Here is a 24,211-nt window from a genome sequence, read left to right as displayed (position 1 = left end):
ATCATGTCCCTCTTCTTCTCTCTTAACAGTTTTTGTGTTAAAGTTTATTTTGTCTGATATGAAGATGGCTATGCTAGCTTTTTTTGTTTGTTTGCTTTCTGTTGGCATGGAATATCTTTTTCCAACCTTTCACTTTCAGTCTGCATGCACCTTTGTTGGAAAGATGTGCTTCTTGTAAGCAGCAAATAGACAGTTTTGTTTTTTAATGCATTCAGCCAGTCTGTGTCTTTTAACTGGAGAGTTGAGGCCATTTACATTCAATGTGACTAATGATAAGTTGTGACTTTGCCCTGCCATTTTTCTAAAGATATTTCTAATATATGCTTGGAACTTCCTGTGATCTTTCACGTGGAGATTTCCTTCCTTTACCTTCTTTCATATTGATGACCGTGTTTCTGTGTTTCTGTGTGCAACGAATCTTTAAGCATCTTTTACAGTGCTGGACGAGTGGTGACAAATTCTTTCTGTTTCTGTTTGCTATGAAAGGTCTTTATTTCACCTTCATTCACAAATGAGAGCTTTGCAGGATATAATATTCTGGGCTGGCAGTTTTTCCTCTTTGTACTTGGGCAATAACTTGCCATTTCCTCCTAGCCTGTAGGCTTTCTGATGAGAAGTCTGCTGTGAGTCTAATTGGAGATCCTCTTAGAGTAATCTGACATTTCTCTCTTGCACAGTTCAGAATCTTTTCTTTATGTTTCACTGTGGTGAATTTGATTACAATGTGTCATGGCAAGGATCTCTTCTGGTCATGTTTATTGGAAGTTCTATGTGCTTCCTGTACTTGGATGTCTCTTTCTTTCTCCAAACCCAGGAAGTTTTCTGCTAGTATCTCACTAAAAAAGCCTTCTAATCCTTTCTCTCTCTCCATGTCTTCTGGAACTCCTAGGACCTGAATGTTGTTTTTTTTTTAATAGTATCCTTTAGATTCCCAACTTTATTTTTTAGATTTCTAATTTCCTTTTTTTTTTTTTTTTTTTTGGTTTGACTGTAAACTTTCCTGTGCTCTGTCTTCTATGTCTGATATTTCTCCTCTGCCTCATTGATTGTGTTTTTAAGGCTCTCAAATGTGTTTTTTATTTGTTCCATTGAATTCTTCACTTCACTTTGATTTCTCTTCAATATCTCAATTTCATGTTCTACTAAATTCCTCATTTCATTTTGATTCCTCCTTAAGATTTTATTTTCACAAGACAGATTTTCTGTCATGACCTGCATGGATTTAAGTACTTAAATGTGCTTATTTTTGATTATTTCTAAATATTCTTATCATAAATTTTTTGAGTTCCATTTCTTACATTTCTTCTATCTCTTCATCTTCATAATCTTGTAGTGGAGTGTCATGTTCTTTTGGGAGCTTGCTGTTGTCTTCCTTGTTCTTGTTTCCTTGGATTTTGTGTTTGTTGCTTGGCATTTTGGAGATAGTTTTTGGTTTCTTTTTTTTTTTTTTTTTCTACAGGGGCTTTTCTCATTATACTATGACTCTAGGTTAAGTGGAAAGTCTGCTCTTGGTGAATCTCTAGAGGCTTGTGGTGGGTGTGGCCAGAGAGCTCTGTTCAGTTCTTCAGTTTAAGGGTGTGCCTAAGGTGACACATCCAGGTTTGGTATGGTAAATCTTCTCTCTCTCTCTCTCTCTCTCGCTTTTTAATCAGAAGGAAAGTTATTTCACTCAGCTGAGTTCTCCTCCATGGCGATCAGTGCCTGAGTGCTAGCCCCTATGGGTTTAATATTTATCTGCTCTGTCCCAAGGACCATGCAAAGGATCTGTGCAGTCCTCGGTATAAGCTCATATTCACCTGCTGTGTCTCTCACTGGGTAGCCAGGGCTGCCTGAGCTGTTATGTCTCCCACCAAGACTACTCATATTTCAGCCACACCATGAGTTCTCCCACACACCCTATTTTTTTTTCCACAGTCCCAGTTCATAAGCTCCACACATTCACTAGGTCCTAATCTCTTGTTATTATGCCCCACAAGACTGGGGTTTTTCTGCTTGGCTGAGGACAGGCACAGCCCCGGGCTGGCGCAGCTGTTATGTATGTCCAAAATGGCCCTGCTCTATTGTCTCACATGCCCTTGTAAGGTGAGTGGAGAGAGAGAATCGTGTCTGTACCGTTCCTTTTATTATTTTTCTCCTCTAGTTAGGCTGGTGTACTTTACCCCACAGGGCTTCAAGCCTTGTTCCCTCTAGGCTCTTCCTGCCACTTTTCTGCCAGTGTCTTGGGCTACTGCAATTTCACCTCACCTCTCTTTCCAGCGCTGATGCGTAGACTCGGCAGCTGGAGTCCTGAGCTGTGGGTGCCTGTGCCCTCCATGTAGATCCACCATGTCCCTGTAATTCTGGAAGAGTTTCCTCTGCTGTTTTTTTCCCTAACTCTTCCTTGATAGTACACTATCTCCACTTTTATTAAACTATCTTTTCCCGGACTATCAGTGATCTCTCTCTCTCCTGGAAACTCCCCGGGATGTACTTTTTTTTCTAAAGGGAAGAGAGAACTTCTACTTTGCTCATGACCTTGTCTAGAAACTGATGGAGTTTGCATATTCAAAAGAAGAGGGGCAGAGAGAGAAAGAGGTCTCCATCTTATGGTTCACTCTCCAATAGGCCACAATGGCTAGAGCTGTGCTGATCTGAAGCCAGGAGCCAGGAGCTTCCTCTAGGTCTCTCACACAGTTGCAGGGGCTCAAAGACTTGAACCACCTTCTGCTGCTTTCCCAGGCTGTAGCAGCAAGCTGGATCAGAAGTGGAGCAGCCAGAACTCAAATGGGCACCCATATGGGATGCCGGCACTGCAGGCAGCAGCTTTACCCTCTATGACACAACGCTGGCCCCTAGAGTTGATCATTTAACCAAGAAATATTATAATGACATGAAGATACTAGATTTTAGTGGATGACATTCATTCTTCATGAAAGCTTTCTTTATAAAGCTAAAGTATATAAATCATTTCCTTCTTCAGTTTACCTGTTTATCTTGCCCTTGTTATATTCATTTTATGCAATTTTATTTGGTTACCAATACTTAACCTCATATATTTAGTTTTTTAAATCTCCTTTTGTATTTTTTATAAATCTAAATAACCCTGTGAAGTTTCAATACAGGACAATCAGCCTTCTCTTTCATAAAATGAGAACTGCAAATATTACTTATTTTAAAAATAACCATAAACAGTATTTGCAAAACCCTCAGCTTTTCCTTATTATAACACTGACCTGGTTTAGCCTCAATAAATTTAGAAGTCTTTTGCACAGTGGCCTTATATTTTCTATTCATTTGAACAGAATTTTATTGCTACTACTAAACTTTTGGATAGATTAAATAGATAACCTTTTAGTTTTTAAGCTTAATATTCTTTAAATGTACTTTTAGTAAATTCTGTGCAATTTATTTCTATATAAGTAAATCAAATTTAATGAGTTATTTTATTTTTACTATCTCAAATATTTTCAGTGTCCCAAAATAAGATGCTTCTAGCTTTTAAAAATAAGAAACAGAAAGTTAAAGATAAGAAAATGAGTGCTATATTTTACTTTTATATCTCTAGCAAGTCTACAAACATGAATATTCACAAATCCTGATAATTTTATTACCAAAATTATTGTGGTAAATATATGTGTTCTCTACAGGCATATAGAAAGTTCTAACACAAATTTTTCTTATTTGGAATGAGGACATTTACTTGTGTTGCAATCATTAAATATATGCATATATATATAATTTATTGTCTGCATTAACTTGGGTTTAATTGCCCATATTCATATTCACTTTGTTGTTCACTAAAGGAAAAATTTAACCAACTTTTAAATAAAAAACAAACATCAATAGACAATTCACATGCCAGCGCCATGGCTCACTAGGCTAATCCTCCGCCTGCAGCACTGGCACACTGGGTTCTAGTTCCAGTCGGGGCACCGGATTCTGTCCCGGTTGCCCCTCTTCCAGGCCAGCTCTCTGCTGTGGCCCGAGAAGGCAGTGGAGGATGGCCTGAGTACTTGGGCCCTGCACCCCATGGGAGACCAGGAGAAGCACCTGGCTCCTGCCATTGGATCAGCGTGGTGCTCCGGCTGCAGCGCGCAGGCTGTGGCAGCCATTGGAGGGTGAACCAACAGCAAAAGGAAGACCTTTCTGTCTGTCTCTCTCTCTCACTGTCCACTCTGCCTGTCAAAAAAAAAAAAAAAATAGACAATTCACCTAATAGGACTAACAACCTGCCTAAAAATATTGACATTCGTGTTTGTACCAATATAATATCATAATAGTTTCCCAACTCTAACCAAGATCCCCTCCTGTCACCTTTGCTGCTTCCCACCTCATTCTTGCCATATTAAACAATACTTCAGCATCTCAATATAATCTAATCTTGCCAATTCTCCACTGATCTGTTACTAAATCCCTGTTCAGATAAACGTCCCCCTTATATGGTAACAATGTATTTGGGTTTGTCTTCATACTTGGTACTATTTGGAAGTTCACATCCAACACAAATTTAATTGAAAACATCCCCACATACAAGTATTTCTAAATTAAACACAATTTGGGGCCTATAATTTTGAGTTAGTAGAAAACATACTTTTTAAAGTCTCTTTGAGAAAATCATAAATTACCAAGTATCAAAACCTCTAAACTGGGAAATGGTTACCTGAGCAATATGGTAGTAAAACATTCACAAAACATAGGACAAAGTGCTTCATGTTATAAAAGTAAGAGCAGAAAGAATTTTTTCCAACTAACTTTAAAGGTCTATTTACTGTGTTATATGTAGAATTTATGAAATCTACCACAAAATGAAAAACATTGAACAAGCCATTGGCTACCATTTTCAAAGAAGTTGGAAAAAATAACATCTGTGAATTGCCCATCTCCTTTTCAGAGAGAAAAAACATGCATTGATTCCTTTGAAAAGTTCTATGATTAAAGTACTTGTGGTAAGAACTTTCTGTAATTTAGATATAGGTCTGCATTCATAACTCATTCCACAGACCCATTCCATATCACCACAGTGTTGCCATAACGTCAAACCTCACACACTACAGTTCTGTTCAACAGCAATGACAGAGCCAAATTCATACTTCTTATTTTGAGACATCTGTGTTTCTTTTGTGTTTGATCAGTGTTTTCACAAGATATTTTGCTGAGGCCAATTAAAAAAATGAGATAAAAGAAGAAAGGAAGTTTGTAGGGAGAGGGAGAGTTGTGCAAATGGGAGATAAAAGAGAGAAAGAGCTCCTAGAATTTATGAATTTGTGCTAAAAAGAAAGAAAGGAACACTACCAAATTAAGCTGAAATAGGGATATTGACAAAGATATATATGTGTAGTTTCATTTCCTAGAATGTTGTAGGTCAAGCTCATTTCTTAATTATTCAAAAACACACACAATCAGGATATGATTGCTAATTCACTTACATGCTGGTTGGTAAGATTTCTTTTCTCTTTTTTGAAAGATTTACTTATTTATTTTGAAAATCAGGGTTACAGACATAAAGGAAGAGAGAGAGGGATTTTCCATCTGCTAGTTTATTCCCCACATGGCCACAACAGCCAGGACTTGGCCAGGCAGAATCTGGAGCCTTTTTCAGATCTCCTAATGTGGGTGACAAGAGCCCAAGCATTTGGGCCTTCTTCTCTGCTTTCCCAGGCCGTTAGCAAGGGGATGGCTCAGAAATGGAGCAGCTGGGGCATAAACCAACACCCATATGGTGTCGAAGGCAGTGGCTTTACCTGATGGATTCCCTGATATCGAAGAGGAAACCCTATTTTTTTACTGTATACTTTATTTTTATTTTTGAAGATTTATTTATTCACTCATTTGAAAGGCAGAGAAGGAGAAGAGAGAGAGAGAGAGAGAGAGAGAGAGAGAGAGAGAGAGGAGAGATTCCACCCAATGGTGGATTGCCTCAAATGGCTGCAACAACTCGGACTGGGCTAGGTAAAAGTCAGAAACCAAAAGCCAGGAACTCCATCTGAGTTTTCAGTGTTGGTGTCAGGGGCTCAAGTACTTGATCCATCATTCATTTCTTGCCAGACAAGTTGGTAAAGAATAGATCAGAAATGGAGTAGACTCGAACAAGTACTCTGATATAGGATGCAACTTCCTAAGTTGGCAATTTAACCTGCTGTCCCACAGAGCCCACCCCTTCACTGTGTATTGCCAATGTAAGTAATCACTGGTCCAAGAAGAAGTTTGAAAGAAATCTCATAGCATGGAATTTGGATATAGTAGTGTTAATACATTTCTGGAAATATGCTGACAATCATTGGAGAGCATTCTTTAAATTTACCAACCTTGGTCTGATCTCATGTTTGGATATAGAAGCCAATAATATTAAAAGCCTTACAGTTTATCTGCCTTTGGGATGTATGTATTTTTTTTAAAAAAATTGATAATCCAAAAATACATCAAGTAAATTTTTTCAATGCTTAGAAATCTTTTCAAGATTTTTAGAAGCACCATGTGGTTAATTATTTTTTGTTATCCTTTGTTAAAGTGCTAAATGTAGTCCCCTGCATATCATAGGGTTTCCATAAATTATATTAGTGTAAAACAATCAGTTCCTATAACATGTCTACCACAATTGACCTATTTGCTTGTAAAACCCTCACACTGCCCAAACTGAAACATGGAGCGAAGTCAGGGAATTTGCCCATGGACAAAGAGCTGTTAGACAACAGAGAAGGCCATGAATCCAGTGATCTTGATCCAATGTTCAGATTTTTAACTACTGAATTAGATTGCTATGTTGATCATTGTCATTAATATAGTATTTTGGAGTAGGGATCCTTAAATATTCATTACCAAAAAATAGAGTGAAAAAAGTGTGGAGAGATGAAACTGATGAATGTAACATAAGCATGTGTAGCTTCCCTTGTTAGGCTTGCTTCCAGCAAAAAAAAGATGAAAAATAAAAGTGTGACCATTTATTACCTTGATGGTTTGACACATAGATTTACACAAGTATAAAACCAGGATTTCCTTTTACTATTTGATTAAGTTAGCACATCTGTCTGAGATATGTTTCTTCACATACAGAAAACACTTACCTCTCAGGGTAATTGTGAGTATTAAATTGCTTAAACTATACAAAATGCCTAGAAGATAACATACATTCAATAAATGCCTACTGTAGTACCAGCAATAGATGTAGTTAGGTTCTTATTATTCCCTCTCTATTATTTTTACTCAATTTTGTCAAAGGGGAAAAGCAGGCAAAGGAAGATTCTAGAATGACCTAATGGCCTAGAACAATGAAGTATTCAACTGGCTGGATTAGAAAGAAAGGAGAAAAGAGCAACATTTACAAAGTCACTGTGGTCAAAGGAATAGTTAATACAATGGAATGAAAAAGTTAATTGTCTCACTGCAGAAAACAAGGGGGCATCAAGCCAGGTGAGATTGTAGAGGTGGGAATGGACCAGACCCAAGGCCTTCATTCTTTTCTAAATCATGAGCAGACGTGCTACATGTATTACTTGAGTGCAGTGTGGAAAAGAGAAATAGAAAGACAACAGCGGATACCAAACAAGGACGTAGGTGGTTTGTGCAGTGTCTAGGCTAAGGAAATGTTATCTGCTTCTAGGAAGGTGCTCTGGGTATTGAAGAGGAGCTTTGGGAGCCACTTTCCACTACAAAATTGAATTCCATAATAAACACTTTTTCTACTGGCACCCTCACTTTTGTCTGAATTGATTCTCTCTCTTAGTCATCATCCAATAATCTCTTCTCTCAAGCAATATATTTGCACACTTTTAAAAAAATTACATATTTCATTGGACTTCATAAAATCAAATAAACTTTCATAAAGTTTTTAGAAGCAATATTAAAATATGTGATTTATGCAATAAAAAATAGAATTTTGTATTCATATGTGCTCATTCCATGTAAACAATGTGAAACGTTTAGTGAAAAAAAGAAATGAAAAAGCTTTCTAACTACTTGACCTATTCTTTAAAGTTAACTGAAATTCTTATTTATTGTCTAAATATTTATTAAATTTATTGAGTGTGTGTTTTGTACAAATTTCTACCAGTGAAACTGTAAGAGTTGAAAGAATAAAAATGAGATTTTAACCTTTAAAAGAGGTCTTTCCTAGGGCCAACGTTGTGGCATAGCAGGTCAAGCCACTGCCGAAGAAACTTGCATGCTATACGGGTGCTAGTTCATGTCCCGGCTGCTCCTCTTCCAATACAATTCCCTACTAATGGCCTGGGAAAAGCAGTGGAATATGGTCAAGTGTTTGGGCCCCTGCCACTAACATGGGAGACTCGGGTGAAGCTCCTAGCTTCAGCCTATACTAGTGCTGGCCATTGATGCCATGTGGCGAATGAACCAGTAGATGGAAGATCTCTCTGTCTCTCTCTCTCTCTCTCTCTCTGTCTCCTCTCTCTCTTTCTCTCATCATCCCCCTGTAACTCTGACTTTCAAAATAAATCTTTTTAAAAAAGTCCTTCCTAAGAAGTTCAATTTCATATATAAGCTTATTCAAATAAATTCTGTAGTCTAATACCTCCAAGGAAAACATAACCACCTAAGGAAGTCATATACTTCATGTAATTTACCAAATCACCAACAATAATTACATCAAAATAAACAAAGTAAGGATTCATGAAAGAGTAAAACCTGATATAGGTTTTCTAACCTAGGATAACAATAGAAGTTAGTATAAAAATCATCATTTTGATCATAAAGATGGTATTTTATTGTTTATAAAGGACTTGTTTTGAATTGCAGCAGAGGTACCCTGTTATCTTTTACTTATCATTTAATGAATCTCAATTTATGCATATATAAATAAAATTATGATACCCACTATGAATTCAAACAATTGGGAGAGATAACATACATTTAATGACTAGTGTGGGGGCCAGCCCTGTGGTATAATGGGTAAAGCTGACGCCTGCAGTGTTGGCATCCCATATAGTTCCTGGTTCAAGTCCCAGCTGCTCCACTTCTGATCCAGCTCCCTGCTATGGCCTGGGAAAGCGCTACAGGATGGCCCACATCCTTGGGCCCCTGTACCCATGTGGGAGACCTGGAGGAAACTCCTGGCTCCTGGCTTCAGATCGGCGCAGCTCCGGCCATTGTGGCCATTTCAAAGTGAACTGCTGGATGGAGGACCTCTCTCTCTCTGCCTCTGCCTCTGCCTCTGCCTCTCTGTAACTCTGCCTTTCAAATAAATAAATGAATTTTTTTTTTTTTGACAGGCAGAATGGACAGTGAGAGAGAGAGACAGAGAGAAAGGTCTTCCTTTGCCGTTGGTTCACCCTCCAATGGCCGCCGCGGCCGGCGCGCTGTGGCCCGCGCACCACGCTGATCCGATGGCAGGAGCCAGGTGCTTCTCCTGGTCTCCCATGTGGTGCAGGGCCCAAGCACTTGGGCCATCCTCCACTGAACTCCCTGGCCACAGCAGAGAGCTGGCCTGGAAGAGGGGCAACCAGGACAGAATCCGGCACCCCGACCGGGACTAGAACCCGGTGTGCGGGCGCCGCTAGGCGGAGGATTAGCCTAGTGAGCCGCAGCGCCAGCCATAAATGAATCTTTAAAAAAAAAGAGTGATTAGTGTGGTGCCCTAAACATAGTAGGAATTATCCATAATTAACAGATTTACATGCAGGTCTAACATCTGAGTTGGGGCCAATAACTTCATATCTTAACTATGGATCTTTTAGAGTAAGCAGCACGAGTGGGAAGCCCTTCAGTGAGTTTACCTCTCCACCTGAGATCTCTTCCTTGGATGAGAAGAAAAAAATACATAGAAAACTTACATGGTAAGATTTAGTAAGAATTTACAAGTGCTATAACCTCTTTGAAAGTGAGACTAATCTCACCTCTGAAAGCTCTTTGAAACAATGATTTTTTTCAATGAAAAAGAATTCAATCAAAGAAGTTCTAAATAGTGGTAATTCATATATTCACAGACTGTTTTTAAATTGTGAGGTAGCTGTAGGCTTTCAACATTTGGGGTCAGATTTGAGGCCAAAGAAGAGGGCAAAGATGATTCAAAACTAATGGATTAATTTACTTTTAGCCAATTATAATTAATATCACATCAAGGCTGTTTACATTTGTGCTGTCAGCCATGTGCATTAGCACCAGGTTAATGTACAAACCATGAACAAATGATAGCTTGCATAAATCCCCATGGCTGTCAGATAGCTAAGTCCATTGCCCTATCCTTACTTCCTGGGAATAACCTTTGATCTTCAGATCAACAGTAAAAATAATTACTGACTTTGGCCAAACCAGGATTAGTCATTTCAGTTCTGAGTAGATGTACAGCTGGAGACAGATGTGCAGGTCTCCCAGCAAAGATCCTAAAGGATCATCCCGAGCGTTTATATCATGCTTGTCATTCGTTTATCAAAGGCCAAATGTTTTTCTTTGTAAACGTGTGTAAAACATTCTCAAATTTCAAACAATAACAAATCACAAATAAATGTGGCTGAAATGCAAAGGGGGAAATCTCCCATCTGTCCAAATCAAACAGTTATATTATCAGAAAACAAGAGCTTAAAACTGCACATATACATACACTATGTATTATTTAATATAGACATTCAATAATTGGTCCAAGAAAAGAGTATTACTTAGAAAATACCCGAAATTTTAAGCAAGAAGAAAATGAAGACTATCACTATGGAAACCTGAAAGTATTTTTTAAATGTTTTATTTCACCAAGTTACTTTTTGTTGTTGGATTTTTTTTGTTTCTCATTCATCAAAATTACTATCTTTTTTTTAGGAAAATAATCCATATTAATCCAATGTTCCATGAAATTTTGTTTGCATGTTTGATATCTTTAAATGTCATTTATTCAAGGAAGATTATTCATTCTTTTTATTTTATTTATTTTTTTTTTCGACAGGCAGAGTGGACAGTGAGAGAGAGACAGAGAGAAAGGTCTTCCTTTGCTGTTGGTTCACCCTCCAATGGCCGCCACAGCCGGCGCTGTGCTGGCAGTGCCAGGTGCTTCTTCCTGGTCTCCCATGAGGGTGCAGGGCCCAAGGACTTGGACCATCCTCCACGGCCTTCCCAGGCCACAGCAGAGAGCTGGACTGGAAGAGGAACAACCGGGACAGAATTAGGCGCCCCAACCGGAACGAGAACCCTGGGTGCTGGCGCTGCAGGCGGAGGATTAGCCAAGTGACCATGGAGCCAGCCAGGAACCAGAGTCTTGTGACTACTGATTGAGACTAGGGTGGATGGGCAGCTACTTTTAGATAAGGTACCTGGTCAGGCAAGATCTCCCTGAAATTGGTGTCTTCTTATACAAGATTTATTGATGAGAACCAACCAGTCATCAAAAAACTTGGGATTAACAATTGTCAAAGTACCCTGAGCAAGAGTGAGGTCCTTGGTGGGAATGAATTTATCTTTAAGGCAGTGAGAGAAACCAGCATAACCAGAGCTCAGGAGAACTTGGCATGCACTTATTTTCATAGGGCCTTGCAGGCTGTGGTAAGCAGCTCCCATTTTATTTTAAACATGCTTTGGGTTTCTTTCTAAAAATATTTTGAATCTTTTCCCTCAAGGACCATTGATATTATACGAAAACTAGATCTCCCTTTTTGATAAATTAATGAATAGAAAAGAAAAATAGGTACAACCAGGTCTATTCTAACATTTAAAAAAAATCACTTAACAGACTTCTCTTGTTTTGAAAAAAAAATGCATAACTGAGCCAAATTATTTTCTGCCTATCTCCTTAGGCTATTGTTAAACACAGAAGGAAAAGGGAAATTTCAGGTTAGATTTCACAACTGTCAAAAACCTCTTGGGATTGATTTTTACATTTTATTGAGTTTGGCTCCTGGATCGCCTGATTTGACAGAACTGATTTTTACTCGAGTATCGCACAGACACAGACTAAATAAAGTTGCAGCATTTCAGGAAACCTCTTGTTTTTATTCCAGTTGTCCCCTGGAGCTAGGCTGCTTTCTTGCTCACTTGAGAAAGGACCATTCGGAGGCCATACCTCACGTGAAATTAGCTCTTGACTGACATTTTTTAAACCAAAACAGTAAGTTCCCAAAGAAATTAACAACATTATACTAAAGAATTCATTAAATGAATAGCAACTTCCTAAAGTCAATAATCTTATTCTGAATGAAATCTACTGAATGATTTGTAAATAAACAATGAGAAAAATATAGAATATCACAATTATTTTACCATTCTTTGAGAGTTAATATTTTGGTTCATGTTTTCAGATATTAAGGATGTTTAGAAAGAATCTGCTTACTCTTGGCTGGCGCCGCGGCTCACTAAGCTAATCCTTCACCTGCAGCGCCGGCACACCGGGTTCTAGTCCCGGTCAGGGCACCAGATTCTGTCCTGGTTGCCCCTCTTCCAGGCCAGCTCTCTGCTGTGGCCCGGAAGTGCAGTGGAGGATGGCCCAAGTGCTTGAGTCCTGCACCGGCATGGGAGACCAGGAGAAGCACCAGGCTCCTGGCTTAGGATCAGCGTGGTGCACAGGCCGCAGCACACCAGCCGCGGCAGCCATTGGAGCGTGAACCAACGGCAAAGGAAAACCTTTCTTTCTGTCTCTCTCTCTCACTGTCCACTCTGCCTGTCAAAAAAAAAAAAAAAGAGTCTGCTTACTCTTTTATTACCTGTTTTATTACCTGTTTGCTTTTTATTTTTCAATTAATTTACTGTTTTCAATGTATTATATTCTCCCTAGTTATGGAATAATAATCTATGCATGAATCACAATTTATATAACCAGTGTCTTACTTCTAGATCTCAAAGTTATTTTAAATTGCCCCTTTTTGAAAAAAGTTTATGCAAGTATCTTTGTACATATATGTAAGGATACTTTAGACACAATTTAGCCAGGGTTTTAAGTGAAAATAATTATCTCAATGAATAGAAACTAAAGGGGCACACTAGTGCAAATAGATGCTTCATTTTTATTTCTTAAAACTTATGTTAAGTTTAATGGATTCCAAGATGGCAGAACAGGGAAAGAGCACACTGCTATAGGCTAGGGGAAAATAGTATGAAAAAAAGGTGGAGAAAGGTCATTTTCAGGGGAGAGTTGGAGGAAAAACTGTAGTGAGATTCTGTAGAAGGAGGAGAAATGACATGGGTCTGTGTGGAAGGTGCAGACACACAGCAGTGGGCATGGACATAACTTATGACTCCTACATCCAAGAGCCAGGTTTGGAGAGCAAGGTGAGATCAGACTGCAGTGGCCAGTGCCAGTGGTGATACACCTGGAGGGAAAGCCTAGCAGACTATAATGTCTTTGAGTTTGGCCTGGTGTCCTGAGCGGAGCAGGGTACCCACCAATCCAGAAAAAAAAAAAAAAAAGAGCACGTTCCTCTCTCTTTCCTGATCTCTAGACAACAGTGTGCTGTAACCAGCTGAGAGAGAGTGGCTGCCATTTTGGACATAAGTAGTTAGCAGCTATGGCAGTTCTTGTGCATAGGCCCAGCAACCGGCAGGGACAGACGCCATCTTGACCACAGTAGCAGCCATAGCAGCTTGGGTGCATGCACCCAGCAAAGGGCTGGGAGAAGGAGCCAATGCAACATCAGTAATGGCTGCAGAGACTCTTGTACCTGCCAGACAACTGGCAGGGCGAAGGCACAATTGTGAAATGAGTAGGACTGTAGGCCGCAGCTCTTGTGCACACATGTGCTTCAGGGATTACAAGATGGAAAAATTCACATTCCAGATGATATTGAGACAGGCTGGGAGGGATTGACAGGGGACTGGGTGCCCATGTATAACTGTGAGGTGTTCCCAACCTCTCAAAGCACCTAGGCAGAGCACCCATAGGCAATGGGCATTGGTGACATCACAGCCTCTGCATGGGTGGGCAGGCTAGTGGGGCAGAGTAGATCCTCTGTACCCTGTGATTGTGGGAGTCCTGTGATCTGAGGCTATGGGAACATTGTGACTGCATGAGAGGTTGCAGTATATAGCTGGATCTGTCGATGTGAGCTCTCTTTTCTAGCTACAACAGCATCAAAATGAAGCTTCATGGAAAAAACAAATCAAAATATTCCTTTAAATTGCTGAATCACACATTAATTAACAAAGTTGCTAAAAACTAAAATGAAATCACACTGCACAAAATTAATAAAAAAGGTTTTAAAAATAAATTTGTATGACACTGTAATATTAGTATTAACATATTTTATATCACAACTAGATGAAGTAAATTTTAAAATTAATATCATTGAATTCAGATAATTTTATTCAGAATGTATCAGCTAATTGCAATCATTAATTTCAAGCTTATCAATTTATCTCACACTTCAATGTATATTTAGTGGTATATGTATACTTATATACAAGCAATATTATTCATGTTATGTATATTATCTATATACAAATAAGTATAGCAGCATTGCTTGTTAATGCCACAATATTTTGAATACACCTAATATAAAAACTTTTTTTTTTATTTGACAGGTAGAGTTATAGATAGTGAGAGTGAGAGACAAAGAAAAAGGTCTTCCTTCCGTTGGTTCATTCCCCAAATGGTCGCTACAGCCAGCGCAGCACTGCACCGTTCTGAAGCCAGGAGCCTGACTCTTCCTCCCGGTCTCCTACGCAGATGCAGGGTCCCAAGCCTGGGCCATTCTCCACTGCCTTCCCGGACCACAGCAGAGAACTGGACTGGAAGAGGAGCAACCGGGACCAGAACCGGCACTCATATGGGATGCCAGTGCCACAGGCTGAGGATTAACCAAGTGAGCCACGGCGCCGGCCCCTGTGCGAAACTTTAATAACTGCAAATTGTTAAAATGTTGGGAGAAAAAGAGTCTAAAGTTTTTCTATCATCATATGAAATATTAAATGTGGATCTCTTGTTTTTAATCACATACATGTGGTAAAAGAACCTGCATAAGCCATCGGGTTAATGACACAAGTATTCAAGTTCCATATCTTCTATCATATAAACGTGTTCTTAAAATAACTTTGTTGTTCAGCACCACGGTATAGAAGATGAAGCCTCTGCCTGCAGTGCATACATCCAAAATGGGCACCAGTTTGATTCCCAGCTACTCCATTTCTGATCAAGCTCCCTACTAATATGCCTGGGAAGGCAGCAGAGGATGGCCCAAGTGCTTGAGCTACTGCATCCATATGGAAACCCAGGTGGAGCTCCTGGCTCCTGGCCATTTAGGGAGTGAACCAGCAGATGGAATATTCCCCCCACCTCTCTCTCTCTCTACTTCACTCTCTCTCTGTAATTCTGCATTTCAAATAAATAAATGAATCTCAAAAAATAAAACAACAAAAATAATTTTGTGAGATAATTGATTTGAATTTTGTTATAGTTTGGTTATTTATTTAGCCTGAATTTCTAATCACTTATATAGAGGTTGTAAATGTTTTTGTATTTTCAATATTCAATACAACATTTATTTTAAAATACATTATACAGGTTTTGTGGGTGAATTAATTGCTAAATAAAAAGTAAATGAATTTAAAAGGATTAATAATTTCTAGTATATGAACTGTGCAACTATGATTTTAAGTCATTTATAGTTAGAAACCTTGCAAAACACTTTATATTCTCCTACATGGATGAAATTTCCCATGTCTTCCTCAGCAGGTTCAGTCCTTCTTTCTTCTTTTCTCTTATTCTTATAGTAGCTTCATTAAATTTTCAACTATTATTAATCTTTTCTACAATGACTTATAGGGGCTTATGTGCTTGACTCAAATCAGGGAACTGTGAGTTTCTTCAAGAGAAACTATCTTAAAATCTAAACTTGAAAGTCTTGATTCAAGAATTATTTTGATTGATAAGCAGTACTCATTAAATCTCTACATTATATCTTACATTGAAATTTCACAAAAGTGTTAAAAATTTATACTACCTGGACAGGCTCTATGTTAACAGAGTTCCATTGTCAAACTTGTTTATTACATGAATATTACACTTCCTTACTGGAAATTCAAATGCCCACCAGTCTAAGAATTCCTACAATAAATAGACCTATTTAAATTTCTTAATTTATTATTTCCCAAATATATATGTGTCAAATATTTTCTTTCTGGAGCACAGATTAATGTACTGTGGAAGTGGTTTTCTAGGCAATAATATTCTAGGGAATGCTATATGTCAACATTTCTGATGTTAAATGTACACTCAGAAAAAGCAATCATGGGGAAGAACTATAATTATCCTTATGTAATTCAGTGGGTTGTGTTGGAGCTAAAGGAAAGGAAATGAATTCTAAATAGTTAAATTATTTACCATGTAGAACTATGTCAATTGTTTATATTAAAAACATATGTTCTAAATTGGGAGGTAAATTCTATTCTATGTACATTTTAAGAGGCAAAAACAGTTTCAAAGTTTGACTTTGTATATAAATGACTATAATATATAAACTCAAAATTTTTGCTTTAAATTAATTCAATAACCAAAGCTCACACATATGGCACAACTCTATGTTGTCCTCCATAGTGTTAGCAACTGTAATTTTCATTTTTAAAATTACGATGTTAAATACCATGAAGAAAGTTCATAACCACAAAAAAAAATCATTCTCACCTTTTAATATTTGGTTCCAAAAAGCATTATGACTTTGACCATCAATTCTATTCTTCAAATTTCCATTTTAATCCCCTCATTCTATTTTTCTAAGAATATCTATTCTGAAAGGATGTACAATTTTCACTGCTAAAGTTCCTCAAAAGGATTTATTAGAGCGTATGAAAGTAATTTTTGGGTGGTAACATTCATTCCAAAATACAACTTTATTTAAAAAATAAATTTTATTCCCTTATTTAGTTGTCATGGTAGGGGTACTTATACATGTACTTAGTAATAAATATGTTACTTATTTGAGGTATTTTTAGGTTTACATATTTTATTAACTAAAAAAGACTACTTAAAATTTTCTTTTTCGTATTGAAATGATGGAAAACTATTATTAGTATCACCTTTATTCATTTCTTCAAAAGGTATCCATATTCTGCATAACTAAGCAGAAGTAGTAAAGGACAAAAGATTAATTATTAGAATTCTATTCACTAATGAATAGAAAAACCAGTGTTTTGGTATCAAAAATACTATTTGATGATTTTTTTTTCATGTGGCAAAACAATGTGTTGTTCATTCAATCTCAAAAACGTCATTTAAAGGGGATGGCATTGTGGTGTAGGAGGTGGCCTCCACTTACAACACCCACAGTCTGTATCAGCATGACAGTTCAAGTTCCACAACTGCTCCCTTTTCTTACACATCTCTCTGCTGATGCACCTGGGAAAGCAATGGATGATGGCTCCTGCCATCCACATGGGAGACCCAGATGGAGTTCCAGGTTTCCGGCTTTGGCCTGATCCAACCCTGGCTTTGAAGCCAGTGGAGAGTGAATTGGTGAATGAAAAACTCCCTCTCTCTCTCTCTCCCACTCTCTCTCCCTCTGTCTCTCTCTCTCTCTCCCACTCTCCCTCTGTCTCTCTCTCCCTGATGAAGAGTTCCAAGGAATCATGATTCAGATTCTTACATTTTGGCATTCATTCTAGCCCTCTGCCTAGTAAACTACATTTTAAAAAATATTTATTTATAAAAAGTTATGTGAATAAATAAATAATAAATATTCCTAAATGTGGTTTACAAGGCAGAGGGCTAGAACGAATGCCAAAATGTAAGAATCTGAATCATGATTCCTTGGAAGTCTTCATCATATTTATTGGGACTCAACCCAGTTGCATTAATAAAGATTCCACAAACTCTTTACTGCTTACTCCTATGGAAATCTTCAACACTAGCTAGGAGTTATTTTCAACTTCCTGTGTATCTTACTTTGCTCCTTGGAAGAAGAAGTCAAGAAGAAAAAGTCTACTTCATTCAAAGGAGCACCAGAACCAAGAAAAGTATCTCTAGTAATGGGAAAGACATATTTTTTTTATCCTTCTAAATGATTAAATTCCCTGAAGTAAGTACAAGTGTAACATATGAAGAACTATAAAATCACCAAGATATAAGAGGAAGTTTCCAGGTTCTCTTTTACCTTTGAACTTTCTCGAAGGGATTTTCTGTAACCGAAGGAGGAGGAAGAAAATAGAGAGATGGGACAGGAAACAGAAAAATAACTTTTACAGACTTCTGGAACACACACTTTTGCTTTTTGAAAACTGTTTTCCACATAGATTTCTTTCTTGTGCAAATGTTATTGATAACACATTTATATTATTAGTATAAACATAGACTGAGACTGAGTAGGATATGTAACAAAGTGGAGCTTATGAGTAGCAAGACTGAGGAATATAGTTGTTTATAAAAGCGAGTAGATGCAATGTTCTTTTCATACATAGTGGAGTCACGCATATTTATTTTACTACTTACTTTGTTAGCGTTTTTTGAACTATTTGTTAGTGGTGTTTACCCAGGTGTTTATAAAATCCATAGCCACTTCCTCCTTCTGTATATACAGCATTATCATTAGACACATTGTCAGCAACTTAAGATTCTTGCCTCAGACAAATTTACTCTTGCATTTTTAAACTTAGAAGAATGACGACTTGAAATCACATTACATATTTATTTCTTTATGCTAACATACCCTGTTGCAGTGCTAAAAAATAGACATGACAATAAATCATACCAAAATAGCATCACCTGAAGCATTGACTGCAGTGTCAACAGTCTTCAAAGTGTAACCCTGGTGTTTTGTTTTGTTTTGTTCTGTTTTGTTTTGTTTTAATTGCCAGTTGCACAAAGGAAAAGGTTAACTTCTTTGAGAAAAGTTCCACTAATTTAAAATCTCATTATGTAATCTTGCCTTTCCTGTTTTCAAGAGTGTTGATAACAATTGTAAACGTGAGGCTTTAACTAAACGTGATCCTTTGGCCAAATAGTTACACTTGGAAAGGGAATTGAGGTCATACATTAGGTCCCAGAGGATGGACAGAGAGAGCAAGCATTTACCAAAAACTGTGGGGGAGACTGAAATAAGAGAAGTTTAAGAAGTCAAGTATGGAGCTGAAAACAGAATTCAATAAGTTTAAATGCGAGTCCAAATCAAGAGACCAGAGAATTATCAACCAGTACTATACTACAGTATAGTGGCCTCATGTTATTCACAGAGGGTACATTCATAGATCTTTATTGGATATCTGAAACCATCGATTGTGTATGTGTGTGTGTGTGTATTTCCTGGACATACCTGTGCTATACTTCAATTTATAAGGGTTCAGGAATTGTGATGCAGCAGATTGAGCTCCCTTATGCCATGCTAACAGCCCATGTCAGAGCTGCTCTGCTTCCTATCCAACTCCCTGATAATGAGTCTGGGAAAGTCACAGAGAATGGCCCAAGTGCTTGGGCCCCTTGCTACTCAAGTTGGAGACTCAGATGGAGTTCTTGACTCCTGGTTGCAGCTTGGCCTAGCCCTGGCCCTTTAGGCCATTTGGGCAGTGAACAGTAAATGCAAGATCTTTCTCTCTTTGTCTCTCCTTCTTTCTAAATCAATCTCCCTTTCAAATAAATGAAATAAATCTTTTTAAAAAAATCAACTTATGAATTAGGCACAGCAATAGATTGAAAACTAATAATAAAACAGAAAATCTGTAATAATATACTGCAATCATAGTTATGTGAATATATTCTCTGTCTCATAATATTTTGTTTTAGTCTGTGAACACTTCTTGTGACAATGGGAGGTGGTACAAAGTCTACATGATGAAAGGAAGTGAATGACACTCATTGTGATGTAAGGTTAGTCTACTATGTAAAAGCTCCTTGAGCACTCTCACTGTGCTAACCAATCGCCAATCTGATAGCCAAGATGGCTACTGAGTGACTAATACGTGGGCAGTTTATACAATATGCATGAGCTGGATAAAAGGACAGTTCCCATACTGGGCAGGATGGAATCAGATGGTATAAGATTTCATTGCACTACTCAGAATGATAGATTATTTAAATTGTGAGTTATTTATTTTTGAAATTTTACATTTAATATTTCAGACTGCAGCTGGCTGCAGATGAGTGAAATCATGGAAAGTTAAAGTGCAGATTTGGTAGAGGAGGGATACTACAGAGGCACAGAAATGTCCATGTGAAAGTTGGATGGAAGTACACCAGGGAGGGGTTGTGAATGGTCATTCAACATAGGTGGTGTTATTTGAGGCAGCATTTAAGAAACAAATTAAAGGCCAAGCATTGTGGCATAATGAGTAAAGCCACTGGCTGTGATGCCAGCATTCCATAGGGCCAACAGTTTCTGTCCCAGTTGCTCCATTTTCAATCCAGCTCTCTGGAAAAAGTAGCAGAAGATGGCCCAAGGGTTTCAGCTCCTGCCACCCACATGGAGACCTGGATGGAGCCCAGACTCATGGTTCCATGCTGGCCATTGCTGCCATCTGAAGAATGAACCAGCTGTGTCACTTCCTTTCTCTCTCTGCAAGTCTGCCTTTCAAAAATAAATAAATTAATCAAAAATGTATTAAGTGTGGCCTATCAAATGTCTGACATGTAAAGGATGTCACTTTTGACTACCTTATTGGATATTTTCTTCTCAGTGGCACATCATTTTTCCCCAGCTATCTAAATTTGTTCATTTAAAGGAGAAAAAAGTCATATGTCAGAAGAACTTGGTTGCAGTTTTAATGTTTGCCACAATAAGCTCTCACAAACATGGCAACTTTAAATACATTTATTTTCTCCAAGTTTTGTAACTCAGAAGTCCGGGTTGGTTCAATTGGTTTCTCTGAGTTACACAAGGCTAATAAAGTGTTAGCAGGATAGGTTCTTATTGGGGACTATAGAGAAAGATCTGCTGCCAAGTTCATTCAGACTGTTGGCAGAACCTACTTTTCTTGAGGCTGTAAGACGGGTTCCTATTTCTTCATTGGTTATTGGCTGGTAATAGTTTTCAGCTTCCAGAAGCTGCTCCCACTCTGGCTATTGTCCCCTTTTGCCCATCTGCAAACTCAACAAGTATTCCTCATAGTTCAACATGCCCTCTTGTGTATCCCAACTTTCCTCTTCTGTTTTACATCTCTGGCCCTCTATCTTCATATTCCACACTCAAGAGTTCATGTGAGATGAGAGTTGGCAAAAATGTTAAGTTACCACTTGGTCACCCCCGTATGAGAGTGCCTGGTTCACATCCCAGCTACTATGCCTGCAATCCAGTTTCCTGATAATGTGCGAGGTAGCAGGTGATGGCTCAGGTAGTTGAATGCTTGCAACAAATGTGGAAGACCCAGATTGAGTTCTGAACTCCTAGCTTCAGGTAAGCCCAGCCCTGGTTGTTATGGGCATTTGGGGAATGAACCAGGAGAAGGGAGGATCTCTTTTCTTCTATCTCTCTTTTTCTCTGCTTTTCATATAAAACGAAAATAAAAATATTATTTTAGAAGGTTCATGTGATTACATTGGGCACATCTGGATATTACAGGATGGTCTCCCTAATTTTTTAATGATTGATTTATTTATTTGAAAGGCAGAGCTATGGGGTGAGGGTGGAGACAAAAAGAGAAAGGTCTTCCATCCACTGGTTCACTCCAAAAATGGCAGCAACTTCCAGGGCTGGGCCAGACTAAAGCCAGTAACCAGGAGCTTCATCTGGTTCTCTCAAGTGGGTGCAGTAGCCCAAGTACTTGGGCCATCCTCCACTGATTTCCTAGGTGCAGTAGCAGGGAGCTGGATTGGAAGTGGAGCAGCCAGGATTCAACTCAGAGCCCATATGGGCTGTCAGTGTTGCAAGTGGAGATTTTACCTGCTACACCACAGTGTCAGCTCCTGTCTCCTGATTTTAAAGTCACCTGAGTAGCAGCCTGAATTCCATATAAAATCCCTTAACACCAAAAGCTAAATTAGTTTTGGGTTCTTTAGAATTCTTTAGAATTCTTTAGAATTCTGTCTGTAACAGTTTTACTAACAAAAAGAAAGTGATTTATGGTGGTCAAGGTAGGTATGCATTTTGTGTGTGTGTCTCCTCTTAGATACTATTTCCCATTGCAAGCTTTAAAAATTAGGTCAAATTAAATGTTAATTTTATTTTTCAGGCCTATGTCTGAATCACCAGATCTCAGCATATGAGAAGCTACCAACTAGTTGTAGATAAACGTTTATTGTTTAAGCAAAAATAAATGACCAAAATTATTAAATACTTGAATTTGTTTCACTCTTTTGGTTTTATTTTATAAAATTGTATTTAATAATGAAAGCTCACACAATTTGTTATATCCTACTACATATCTTTAAAAGTTCATTTAACATACTTAAAAATAACAACAAAATATGTTTAAAAAAATTTCACTGTCCCATTCCCACCCTGAGATGCCCACACAGAACTGTCAAATGCTGCCTTTTAACATCTTCTAGTGTTACAATTATGACTTTAAATAAAATATTTTTACTACTTTAGTTTGAAATAAAATGTACCTATTGCTTACCTCTGTAAAAGATGAGAGATTTACCCAAAATGCACTTCATTATTCTCCACCACTTATTCACAACTCTAGTGTGCTGATTACTTTGGTAGATTGCATTTTCCTAGAACACTGCATTCAGATCTGCAACTCCTCATTTATAGCCTAATGCTGACTCTCCTCTCATCAAATGCAGGATGATTCTTCACTCTCCTTGACACTCACAGCCTTATAAAAACAGAAGTGATGCTACTAAGACTTCCAAGTGTAGGTCATAAAAGACAATACAGCTTTCTCATGATTCTCTTGGGATGTTCGTTCTTGGAACTCAGCCACCATGCTCTGAGGAAACCCAGATCACAAGGAGAGGCCATGTGCACATGTTCCAGCCAACAGGCCCAGCTGAGGGCCTAGCTGACAGCCAGGATCAACTGCCAGACAGAAGAGGAAGCCTTGGAGATGACTCTACTTCCAGCCATTGTCTGACTGTAATCACATGAGCAATCCAGAATGCGAAAACTGAGCTGAGGCTGGTCAATCCCCAGAACCATGAGAATTAGTGATAATATGATCATTGTTGCTTAAGCTACTGGATCCGGGGGTCAGCATGGGTAACTAGAATAGTTACATGCTTATTTTACATTAAAGTTTATTGTCCTAGAATTCAATCAAAGTTTTCAGTTTCTGCTGTCTTTATTTTGTTGAATGGCTTAATTTTCATATTTAAAAAATAAGAACAGAATTTAGTTTGTTATTATTATGGAAACTTAATGAAGAATTGAGAAATGAGATGAAATCTCTGAAGAAGGAAACATAAAGCCCCTGAAACACAAAGGAGAAAGTTGAAAACACCAAGGTTGAATATATTCTTTCCTAAAATTTTCAGATTTCTTTGTTTTCATAGTTACAACCAACTATGAACCCAAGAAATCCTCTTCTTAGTGGTTTTTCTTAAAAGTCTTTTCTTTGTTTACACATGCACAATGCACACTTTTAGTTATTCATTTTTAAATATTTTTATTCATACTCTCATTTTCTTAATACTGTCTTGCAATGCAATTCTAAAATATTTTGAAACAAGTTAAAAACATTGCTGTATTTTTCTCCTAGAGTCCTTTATCATCATTTATTAATCTTAATTTTTTATGCAAACAATCTCTTCATCTCTAAATAATTTTAGAATTTTTTCTTCTTCATTGGATTTTAATATTTCACCAAGAAGCATTCAACCATAGGTCATTCTTTTTAAAAAATTATTAATTTTATTTGTAAGGCAGAGTTAGAAAAGGAGAGTGAAAAATTTTCTTCCATCCTCTGGCTCATTCCTCAAATAGCCACAATGGCTGAGGCTGTGTCAGGCAGAAGTCAGGAGCCTGGAACTCCATCCAGGTCTCCAACGTGAGTGGCAGAAGCTAAAGTATTTAGACTATTTTCCACTACTCTCCCAGGTGCATTAGCAAGGAGCTGGATTGTAAGTGGAGCATATGAGACTTCAGCTGGCATCCATGTGGGATGCTGGTGTCCCAGGCTGCAGCTTACCCTGCTGAGCCACAGCACTGGCCCCATAGAACATTCTCAGACTATACTTTTTGCTAACTGTGGGTCCTTTAAACCTGAAGAACTATAACTTTCTACAGCTTAAGATAATTTTCTTTTATGAAAAGTTTTTTCCATCTCTCTTCTGTTTTCTAATTCTGAATATCTCAATAAATGACTTCCAAGATCTGTCTACTATGTCTCTATGCAGGTCTCACATACTTTGGTATTTTTCTGTTTCTCTGTGTTAGAAGTTCTCATTTTTATGTTGCAGAATACTGTTTTTTTTTTAATTAGTGTAATCTACTTCATTCTTCAGTGC

At 37.9% G+C, this 24,211-nt stretch overlaps 1 protein-coding gene across 2 annotated transcripts in view; it reads right to left on the bottom strand.

The window, feature by feature from the left end:
• The window catches only part of HMGCLL1 (3-hydroxy-3-methylglutaryl-CoA lyase like 1), a 307,566-nt gene extending 284,949 nt beyond the window's left edge, over positions 1-22,617 (bottom strand). For both annotated transcript variants that reach the window (XM_070073929.1, XM_070073930.1), the window contains exon 1: positions 22,378-22,617. The gene's annotated coding sequence lies outside the window, so the exon portion shown is untranslated. The remainder of the gene's footprint in view (positions 1-22,377) is intronic.
• Positions 22,618-24,211: the final 1,594 nt, after the last annotated feature.

The sequence above is a fragment of the Oryctolagus cuniculus genome, chromosome 5 (assembly GCF_964237555.1).
Source record: "Oryctolagus cuniculus chromosome 5, mOryCun1.1, whole genome shotgun sequence".
Lineage (NCBI taxonomy): Eukaryota > Metazoa > Chordata > Mammalia > Lagomorpha > Leporidae > Oryctolagus > Oryctolagus cuniculus.
Note: the sequence above shows the minus strand (reverse complement) of the source record. Positions and strands in the feature narration are given on the sequence as shown.